Source organism: Pseudophryne corroboree, chromosome 4, assembly GCF_028390025.1.
Source record: "Pseudophryne corroboree isolate aPseCor3 chromosome 4, aPseCor3.hap2, whole genome shotgun sequence".
In the NCBI taxonomy this organism is placed as follows: domain Eukaryota; kingdom Metazoa; phylum Chordata; class Amphibia; order Anura; family Myobatrachidae; genus Pseudophryne; species Pseudophryne corroboree.
Window position 1 is genome coordinate 264,740,291 of NC_086447.1, and position 12,400 is coordinate 264,752,690.

Here is a 12,400-nt window from a genome sequence, read left to right on the forward strand (position 1 = left end):
TATATTGGTAGTGTATGACTTGTATTGTATTATTCTTTTGCAAATAGAACGTTCACATAAGGTGTTAGAACCTCAGCAGGGTGTCTGTGTCTCTCTAGCTGGTACAAAGGGTTTCTGAATTCTAAATCGCTCTAACAGCATTTACATTAACAAGGTTAAGCAGCGTTATATCGCTGCAGTATTTCAGTAGCAAAGTTTTACAATACAAACTCAATCATAGTGTGTTGCATACAAGGGTTACAGTGTAAGCATAATCTGTGTTTAAAGTTTATAAAGGTTACTGTCTGTGTGTATGCTCACTGTGGGTATTCCGTACACCCAGCACAGCGTGTGTACTTTATTTGCATACCACGTGCGAGGTCTTCATACGCAAATAGCGTACGGAGTGCGTAGCATGTGCACATGGTTTAGCAGCCATTACGGCTACACGGTATTAATATATAGCTAATGTTAAAAGGTAGATATTTGACTCTATCAAGTGGGGGCAAGTCCGGTCCATCTCATATCCGCAGTCAGGCGAAAAGGGCGCAGACTTTTATCGATCAGCAAAGGGAGGAAAAGGTAGTATCTTGGAGTGCTGATCAGATGAGAGTCTGCGTCTGATTCTTTTGGTCTGTAGGGATGCTGGTGGAATCCGAAGAAGGTAGGAACATTAAGCTATTGTCTTTGTAAATCTGTTTTTTATTTCTATTTGGTGCCAACTGCACACGCAGATTGGATGGTTTGTCTGTTTAAAATAGGTTTAAAATGATTTTTAATCGCTCTGCATAGTGTGATAACTAAAAGGGGCTGGCATGATGATTTTTCTTTGTGACAAAAGGTCTGTCCCCCATTTTGTGTAAACCTCATGGATGGGGGAGGAGCAGCGGCCATTTTGGGAAGGTCAATTTTTTTTGAACGGCTGATTTTCAGTTGACTCAGGAAATAATCAGCCATCCACTGTCAAAAAAAGAAATCATCATTTAATGAGTTTTTTTTTTAATGCATTTGTTTAGTCCATATCATAGTCAATCATAAGTAGTTCAGATAGAGTTTAATAACAGTTAATAATAAATTAAATATTTGATTTAAGAAATACACAAGTAGTTTTTTTTTTTTTTTTGTGGTAACTGTCTCTCTTCAAGAACCTGTTTTAACGCTGCTACTTGTAGGATGGCCATTGAAATGCAAATGACCTGTGGGACTGGTTTGTTGTTTTTTTTTCCTCTCTCCCAGCAGTGAAAGAAATTGCACATTCATATGCAAATTAGAAGCACTGAATAGGGTCTCATATATGTAATATCTATATGCGTGTGCTTACATCAATATATGTTATTAGATTAATTTAGAATTGCATGTTCATTTGTGTAATCTTCACATCTCACTTTCCTGGTTGCCATTTCATAATTGATAACGTGCTGAGAAAGATTTGTTGCTATTGGTACTTAAAGAGTAAAAATGATACATTAAGGGGTAATTTGTAAAACACACACACAGCTTTGCCTAAAGATACAAGGAGAGATCTGTGTGGTGCTCGGTAGATGATCGAGGATCACCTACATTGATAAACGTGTTAATTGTGTTACGGTGGATATCTGCCTTGCGTACACGTGTCTCTAACAAAAAGCTGAGACTCGCGTACACAACCCAAAGGCCGACGCACGCAGCGTATATTACGCAACGGAGCGTCCGGGTACGCCCACGTAACAAATCACACGATAAGGGTTATTTTAAACAGGCGAAAAGGTGGCAACGCGATAAATAGCGCAAATCGATTTTAGTGTCCGAAATTTAAATTAATAGATCCTTCTCTAAATTTACGACTCATCTGGTCTAAAGGAAAGAAATTTCTGCGCAGAAATAGAAATAGAAACAAAAGTAAAGTGTACATGTGGTGAGTGAGTGTTTGCATATATAAGTTTCTACAATTTTTTGGGATTGAACCACAGAAATCATCGAGTTCTCGTGAATTACATACGTGTAAGTGACATGCACGGTGGCTAGGGAGGCATCCCTTGTTAAATATACAAAGAGCATTAGAGTATAGCAGACCAGGAGGTCATACTGTAGCACAGACCAGGAGGTCCAGAACAGACCAGGAGGTCCAGGTACAGCAGACAAGGAAGTCCGCTATAAATAGAGACAAGTAGCCCAACACCAGAAAGGGTTGGTGCGGAACCCATATAGGCCATAAAGCTCAGGCTGAAGGAATTCGCAGCTGCTAAATTTCGATTCCACTGGTCTCCGCACATAAGATTAGTTGCTTATGTGCTGAACGATTGTACCGCACGTAATTGTGTGCATTAGTTAGTAATTTGACCCAGTACCATTTGCGTACGGAAGGGGTCATAAACGCTATTTGTACATTCTAACGTGTTTTGTGTAATTTTTTATTTTTTAAGGGAAGTTCGCTGGTCACTCAGGAATTATCCAACAACCAACAGTTACTGGAAAGGGTTAATGCTCTGCGGATCACACTCGCATGTTCCAGTAAACAAAGGTTCATAGGGGCCCTAGGTCGAGTACGCCAGCACTAAAGCAGTGTGTGGGCGTATTGGTCGGCGTGGGCGAGTGAGTGGGGTACTCGGTAAACTACCACCGTCAACCTATCTTGAACATCTTGGTTTTTGTAAGGGTTCGCTGAAGACCCTGATATAAAGGTCAGAGGTAGTGCAAGCAACACCTGCAAGCTATGGGGGCCAGTTGTTCAGGTAGGGGGCGATCAACCTCGGTTCGGGTTGATTTAGTAAACCGACCAATCGGGTCGGCAAGGTATGTAATGTGTGAAAAATACGGTTCACACACAGAGGTTTTATGTGATGAATGGGAAAGAATGACTTTACATGACGGGGAGAAGTTCCCAAGAGTAGGCAGCTTTAGCCCAGATGTGTTACTAAATCTAAGGAGAAGGATAGGTCTTATTAAATCAGCAAAGAGACGGATCAAACATTATGATTGTTTAAAATTGTGGCAACAGGAAAGTGAAATGCAAAGAGAGTTAACTGACATATCTGACTCTCATCTTGGGAGGAGAGACATGGCAATGGAGAGGATTATGGTTGCGGAGAAAGGCACAATGTTGTACAATAAAAATGCACTTAGCAACTGTATTATAGATGATAAGAATAATTGTAATAAACATAACAATGATAATTGTAATACTGTTAAATGTACAACTATTAACCTATGCAAGTTGCACCCCATGTTAAACTTCCCTCAGGACTACAAGCAAGAGAGTGAGCCCAGCACGATGTCGGCACCTTTACCAGCAGCCATCACACAAGACATCCAGGTGGACGCGACCAAATCGGTAAAGGCAATAATCAAACCCCCTAACGGAGGGTCAGGTGAGGTCGTGTCCACAGGTACGTACAATGTTTTATATCACGCACAAACAAATGTACCCCATATTGTAAGACCAAAACAAGGTGATGTAATTGAGTTTAGTCCTGTCAGGGTGATCACAGTCCCCAATGGGAAGACTGACGATCAGGGAACCATTCCCGTCAAGGACAGTGCAATGCGCTGTCCCTGGTCCCGGACCGAATTTAGATCAATTATGTCTGAATTCCCTGATCCTAGGGAAGATCTAGTTACATGTCAAAGATTTATTAAAGAACTAGGAAACTCCACAAAACCCACCAACAAAGAGTGGCGGACAGTGCTGGGGGCATGTTTGCCCTCCAGTGTTGACCCTGCGAAATTTATTGCTGATTGTAAATTAGACACGGAGGTACCTTGTACGGAGGAACACAATCAGGAATGTATTAAGCAGATCAACCGACAGTTAGAAATATATTTCCCAGCCATTGTCGAGTGGAACAAAATCTTCTCCATAAGACAAAACGAAGGGGAAAGTACTTCTAATTATTTCCACCGGGCATTGCAGGACATGACTAGGTATACGGGTATAGAAAACATCGAAACAAGTGCACCGCACAGAGAAGTAGCAGTATCTGTGCTAATGGATGGTTTAAAGGAAGTGTTGAGAGCAAGGATACAAATCACAAATCCATACTGGAGAGATAAATCAATAACTGCATTAAGGGACTCTGCTGTTGGGCATGAGCAAAACAGCATCAAGCACGGGGAAACAAAGAAGCCTCAGATCCCTGTGGGTAAGTTAAAGGTGAAAAGCTGTTACAACTGCTTAAGGGAAGGTCATGTTGCACGAGATTGTAGGTCTAAAAACACACACAAGGTATATACACCCCCTAGACAACAACATGACCATAATAGTCAAAGAACCAGAGAAACACAGAAAGAGCGGTTGATGGCGATGGGCATCCAAGCATTAGAGGAGACATCAAATCAACCAAAACCCCAGGCCATTGGCACATAGAGGAACTCAAGGATTTGTTATCGTTGTAAAAGAGAAGGGCATTATGCCAGCAACTGCAACAGCCCACATAAAGTCAGACCCCCTAGACATGAAAATGAGCAAAAGTTAGGACACACCAAATTGTAACCAGGGATCAGATAGGAAGAATTTTGGCCCACACTCATGATATGTAGTCAGGAAAGGTGATCATTAGGACTGATGGTAAGCCTGAGGTAACGGTTAATAAATTGGGAGGTCATTCCCTGAAGACACAGGAATGACCGGGTGAAACGTTGTAAATGTATCTGTGAAATGTTTCTTTTTCTCTCCCCATCTCTGACGATTATTGGTAGGACTCAAACATTGCATATCTGCTTGGTCTTTGCAGAAGTCTACCAAACCCCAGCATGACCTATCCGCATCAATGTATCCTGCCCAGATACAGAGGGTGGAGTATGGAGGTGCTGGTGGGAGGGACTGCGCAAGGAAACCATGGGACATGTAGATATGACAGCCTGATGATCTGACAATATTTTAAAAATGTTTGAAAAATGTTTTTTTTCCTGTTGTTTATTGTTGATTTATGTGATATATACATATATGAACGGTTCTCTTTCTCTCTTGTTGTTTTTTTCTCCTCTCCCTCTTCTTTCTCATGTTTTCATATTTTAAAGATGGTATGTCACACATCAGTTAGACAAATGGTAATGCAAGATTTTTGCTCCTTACAGAAAGATCGCTGGTTCGGAAGAAATATTGTATCACCGGAGTGTTCGGTTGGAAGACTGAGAGACAGCACCTTTGAGATGACAGCAGAACAAGAAGAACAACAAGACTAGAGAACTAATTATCGTAACAAGTTTCTCTCCCCCTCAAACTGTTTTTCTGTACCCCCATTACAAATTTCTCCTTTTCTCCTCCTGTAAGATGGACTTGCCCCAAGAGACTGTGATACGGATTTTCCTGTTGACCATGATGTTGACCAGAGCAGTCTGTTCCGGCGAGAGTACCAGTGAGGTCGAGAAAGGATCCAGAAAGGTTCTGATGACTGAGACGGAGGTGTAAATTTCCAATAGCAACACAACCACCAAGCAAAGGCGAGTACCGGAAACGATCTAGCAGCCATGTTATTTGTAAACATTGTGAAGGATTGTTAGCTGAAAAGAGAACTGTATCTGTAGACTCGGTGACAATGTAGTTGAGGATGGGTGCATCAAGAAATGTCAGTCCAGTTTTAATAATTGTGAAGGATTGTTTGCTGAAAAGAGAACTGTATCTGTAGACTCGGTGACAATGTAGTTGAGGATGGGTGCATCAAGAAATGTCAGTCCAGTTTTAATATCCACATGGACCGGCATCCATTGAGTGACTATCACTCCTTAGTGGGTAATGTGTTAAATCAGACAGATTGTTGGGTATGCTCTCAAGTACCTCAAGGCCATAGCAAATCAGGATTAGTACCATTCCCTTTAACGGTAGGGGAGGTACTTGAGCTAAAGGGTGGGAGACCGGTGGACAGGAGGTTTAATATCTCCAGTCCTCCTAGTTTGAAGCTCCACCAATATCATGTGGATAGGTCCCTAATATGTTTTAACATTTCCAATCCCCGAAAGCCGGGAAATTGGGAAGTGTCATGGAGTAACCTAACCATGACCTTTTCATATAGAGCAGATAGAATGCCTACAGATACAGAACTTATACGCCACATAGCTGGTAGTGGAAAATATTTCCGATATAGGTATACCCTAGGAAGTAGGACCATGAGAGTTGGAGAGGTATCACCAGGATACTGTGCACATATCATACAAACAGATACGTGTACTAGACAGATGGGAGAATTAGGGTTAGGAAATTTCATATGGAAAATGTGTAATATGGTTATGTCCTACTCCGTCCCATATGTTCTCCCCGATGATGCATATTTCATATGCGGGAGGAAGGCGTATAAGTGGCTTGCCCCAAACTCAGAAGGGTTGTGTTATATTGGAAAAGTACTGCCTGAGGTAATGACTGTATCACATACTAAAATGAAAGATATTCACCGCAGGGCCCAAGCTCCTTATACTCACACTCATTACGAGCACATCGTTAAACGGCACCTGATAGAGAGAACAGAGCATCCGGCCTCTGACCTGATCAGTGAATCCACCGGGATTCAATTCCTAATCGCGTTAGATATCACTCGCACCGCCAGAGGAGTGATAAATTATAAATATATATCAGCGCTTGCAAATCTATTAGACAAATATCACAGAAATGTATGATGACACTTTTAGATATACCGGAAGAGAGCTCCAAGCTTATAAAACTGAACTGGTTCAGCATAGGATGGTTCTTAATTATCTCACGGCAGTGACAGGTGGATATTGTGTCACACTGGCAACGCAGTACGGCGTGAAATGCTGCACTTATATTACGAATAGCACCGAGGACCCGGTCGAGGTCATAGACCAAAAGATGGACGACATTCTCCAATTAAAGTGGGAATTCCGCAGGAGACACAATCTCACCCTTGCTGCTGTGGGTAATGAGCTGACCAGTTGGGTGTCATGGTTGAACCCGCGAAATTGGTTCTCTGGTTTAGGAGAATGGGCTCAAGGAGTCATAATGGATGTAGGGAAGTTTCTTCTATGTATCTTGGGTGTTGTCATATCGATTGGCTTGATATTTAGATGCGGTCAGGCTTTAACGAAGTGCAAACGGAGTACCAGGGTAATGAGTCTAAGGAGTGAGGAAATTGTAATTCCAATGGATTTGATTTATGACCCAACGATAGAGACAATGATGTGATGAAAATGTGATTCTACGGTCCGTTTCTTTCACCTGTTTCTCATTTTTCTCCAAGGTAAAAAGACTCGCATGGAAGAGGAATTTGATGACCCGGTATACAGACAACAGATGGACTAAAGAAGAAGTTTGACGACCTTGTACCCAAACAACAGATGGACTATGCCATAGACCCCCAGTTTCCCTAGAAATTTTAAATTTACGCTAGCCCAACTTTTTTTGTAAGTCTATGGACATTGACAAGGCTTTTTGCATACCGTTAATAGCAAAAGCCCAAAGGAGACTTCAAACAAGACTTCAGACAAGACTTCAGACAAGACTTAAACCAACAAATGCATATTAACCTCACATAGAATATCAATGCATTTACCATAAGTGTTCTTTATCTTCATCTCTACAACCTTCAGGTAATGACACACATAGTCGATAGGGAATACAGACACAGATATCAGCACTCACATATTCCCCTATTCATGTATCATCAACTAAAATGTGCTCCCCCATTTTGTTGCAACCAAAAGCCGAAAAGAGCTCGGTAAAGTTTGACAGCCCATCCACAGACCCTTAATAAGGGATAAGAAGGAATTCAAATGTATACTTCGCAATACCTCGAAGCTTGATTTAAGACACGTACGGCACGATGATACATGACCCCCCAAACATGGATTCATACACACATGCTTCTGCTATCTCACTAGGTCATACCCTTTTCTCACCTTCTCCTCTCCTCCCCTACCCAACCATAGAAATATTTACACATGACATATATTTTTCTCTTTTTGAAATGTTTTAGGAAGTGGCAGTTATTGGTGACTGCCAAAGGGTGGACTGTCAAAGTCAGAAAAATATCATGATGCACACTACCATATTTGCACCTCATGCGTGTCCCCGCTGCGCGTGCCCACGCTCTCCCGTGCGTACGCATACCCGCTGGTGCGTGCACCCGCAGGCGCACGGTATGCGCATTTACGGTAGATTTTGTGTGCGTCTAGCGGGCGACTCGATCGTTACATATTTTAACCATATAATGTATTTTGTAGATTATGGTCCCTTTGATAGAATCTGAAAGTTTAGTTAATGTAGCATGTTCATGAACAAAGAGATCCCTCTTTGTTTGATACGAAGGGTCAGACAAGGGTTATACAGTGGTGTTTAGTATCCATCGGAAGAGTATTTAATTAGCAATATTCCGGTGTTGGTTTGAAGCGGATTAATCGCTCGTGCGAATAGTTATGGACATAAGAAGTTTATGGACTTTTACTATTATTTGCACTTTATTATCCATGCGGCGGGAAACCTAGTTTCCCACCCACCTGAGCAGTTGGAAATAGTCACAGCCCACCTGTATGAATCGACCTATGACCTTTTGTTATAATGCGGAGACGAATTCCTGTGTCCAATGAACAATGAGATTGTAGGGACCATTGAATTGTATTGTGTGTGGTGCATAAATAGACAAGCCGATCTGATCCAGCTCCCATTCTACTCTACTCTCTTCAACGGTTCTCACCACTGATAATCTGGATATCCAGAGGCGCATGCGATTGTTTCCTTTGAGTAGATAAAGACAACCTTTCTGTCAAACTTGACAGGTACCACACCCCCTTGCTCCTAGGCTCCACCCCCTTTTAATATTAAATGATAGTGTTTTATATCGCTTAATATTAAATTTTATATAAATTGATAGTGTTCGATATTAAACCGTATTAAAAATTATCGCGTAACACCAGTCGCAGAGTGTCACGTAACACCAGTCGCAGAATGTCACGCAACGCAGCGCGTCAAATCAGGCGGATGAAAGATGCATATTACACAGTGTTAAAACCAGGTAGTTACAGGCAGTCTTATTTCACTATTTTGATTAGCTGTACACATTCAAACATCACACATTCCAGCAGTTGAAACATCAAGCTTGGTACACGTGGTACAGATTTAAAAAGCATGATGACAGGTCATTTTAAATGTCACAGAAACCCTCAGAAGTACGATGTACAATTTGACCATGTCCATTTCTTAGACGCACGGGATCATCACACATGGCACTAATTTAAAAGGTCATTTTAAAATGTCACAGAAACCCTCAGAAGTACGATATACAATTTGACCATGTCCATTTCTTAGACGCACGGGGTCATCACACATGGCACTAATTTAAAAGGTCATTTTAAAATGTCACAGAAGCTTTCAGAAGTACGATGTGCAATTTGACCATGTCCATTTCTTAGACGCTCGGGTTCATCACAGGTCATTTTAAAATGTCACAGAATCTCTCAGAAGTACGATGTACAATTTGACCATGACCATTTTCGATTGTTATCTCTGTAGAGGAACATTAGCACCACCTACAGGGTTATGTGTTGACTCAAATCGGATTTTTCCATCTTTTGGATTAATTACATACCATAATGAGATATCATGGTGATGGGTCCTAAATCTATGCACAGAATGCATTTATATTGCATGTGCGCCTTATACACACAACCTGAAAGTAATTTTAGACAATATTTTTTATAACTTTGTGCATTAAACAAATTGTGTCTACATTCACACAATTCATTTATGTTACATGTACACACAGCCTGAAAGTAATTTTAGCTACAAATCAGTAAGCCGGTGTATATTTATGGAATCATAAAATAATTTTGTATTCATGTACATTAGTTCATAAGAACTTCTGTATAATGCTTTTTATGAATTAATTTTATTATTAAATAATTTTATGAGCTTTTTATGAACCTCATATTCTACAGTATAAGATATACCCATTTGGAAGGACTTCCGTTCAATCTATACAAGTAGTTTAGACCACTCAGGATTTTTTTTTTTTTTTTTTTCTGTATATATAATATAAATGTATTTGGTATGCGTTTGATGCGCGGTGTATGACATTTAAGAACCAGCTAAAAGATTATATCTTTATTGTAACTGAAAAGTATTATCACAGTTACTAAATTATAGACTAGAATTTATATGTTTAAAAGTCCCGCCCCAGCAGATTGGAAATGTGGGACGGCATAGCACAGAGTGGTGGGGGCCATTTGGCTCACAGCCATGACTATAAGAACAGGACACATCACTGAAGTGCACTGAGAAGAAATTTCAACTGAAGCTGCACCGCTATACACACTTGAAGTCATAATGGTAAATATGATATTCTTTTTTATTATTATTATTATTATCATTATTATTATTATTATTATTATTATTATATTTATACATATTGCATTTTTTTATTTTTTTATTTTTTTATTATTATTTTTTATTTTTTATTTTACAAATATGGCTCTGAAGGCTGTTTAAATATGTGGTCTCTATGCCGCGATATACACACTGTTACACGATTCTGCCCTGCCATTGCATCCTTTGTTTTTAGGCATACATGCATAATATGTTAATATTTCAAACCTATTGGACAGTTGCAAAGCGCAGTATGAACTCATATGTGAAATGCTACGTTTTTACTCCTTCTTTTTGTGGGGGTATACCCACATTGATGTTGCTGTTTAGCGATGCATTGTAACACATAGAACATATAGCTATGAATTAATGTGATTAAAGTGCAAACAAGTTGTATAAAATGTTAGGAAGCACCATTGGGATCCGCTTAGTATTGATTAAATTAATTAATTAAAAGCCAAAAGAAAACCCTGTTGATCATACGAGCACCAGGGTTTTCTTTTGGCTTTTAATTAATGTGACTGTCTGAAGGTTATTTAAATATGTGGTAATAGCGACATCTAGTGGTTCATTTTGGGAATGCGCCGCTGGCTTTTAATTAATGTGACTGTCTGAAGGTTATTTAAATATGTGGTAATAGCGACATCTAGTGGTTCATTTTGGGAATGCGCCGACACATTATTTCATCTAATTCGTTTGATAGATATTTATCGTCTCTCATTTTCATTATTGGTTCAGAGACAGACAATGCAGAACATCAACAGCAAAGACGCTTTCATGGTTAGAACCAGATCTTCTTCTGATGATGATGATGATGATGCTTTGCCAAGTTATCAAACGTCTCATGGTAAGCTATGTCTATAAATGACATTGACACGTTTTTATTTATATTTCAAGTTTAAATAGTATGAAATTATAGTCAAGGTCTACAATTTGTTCATTTTTAAAAGTTTAAATAGTATGAACGTACAACAGTCTGGATACATTGATAAGTAATTATTAAATAGTAATTATTAAATAATTATTATTTTCTCATTTTTATTTCCCCCGATTTGACAGTAATCACAAATACAGAGAATTTCGATTCGGTTGAAGATAGCCCATTTGGTTTAGATTTCAGCATTATACCCGATTTTACTAATATTTTGGAATTGGCGCCAGACTGTGAGTAACATGAAATCTTTATTTATTTTTTATTTATTTATTTTTTATTTATTTATTTATTTTTCCACGGCTAAAGAATTAAAAATAAACCTTGTACAGTTGTGCTGATTTGTTGTCAACTGTACACACTTTATATTCTCAGTAATGAATCGCTTTTTCATGTTATTCTAATTTTATACCGTATGTAATATTTATTTTTTCATTTTTTCACCGGCTAAAGATGCCACAAAAATGGATGATGCGACGGCTGACGGTATTCTACGGGATATATTGAACAAACCTGATTATTGTCACAACGCCTCTATACAGAACAGCAATGTTGTTGATGAGCAACCGTTTTTCCCACAAGCGACAGGGGGTCGGGCTAAAACATTCGAATATAAAGCAGGTGTGTAATCAAGCACTGTTATATGGTATATTGTTATGCGGTGATTTAAATGCTGATTTACAGGCAGCGTCGTTTATATTTATTTTATAATATATGTATTACAGATGACGCTGTAGCAATGCGATATGCTCCTACGATACCAACACCCCGTGATACAGTCGCGCAAATACACAGGCTTAGTACAAGCGGGAAAATATCAAAACGCACAACCGCAGCTGAAACGGAGATCCATCAATTCGCAGCAGCAGGTGTGTAATCAAACACTGTTATAGGGCATATTGTTATGCGGTGTTTTAAATGCTGATTTATAGGGAGCGGCGTTTATATTTATTTTATAATATATGTATTACAGATGACGCTGTAGCAAGGCGATATGATCCTACGATACCAACAGGCAGTGATACAGTCGCGCAAATACACAGGCTTAGTACAAGCGGGAAAATATCAAAACGCACAACAGCCGCTGAAACGGAAAGCCATCAATTCGCAGCAGCAGGTGTGTAATCAAACACTGTTATATGGTATATTGTTATGCGGTGATTTAAATGCTGATTTACAGGCAGAGGCGTTTATATTTATTTTAT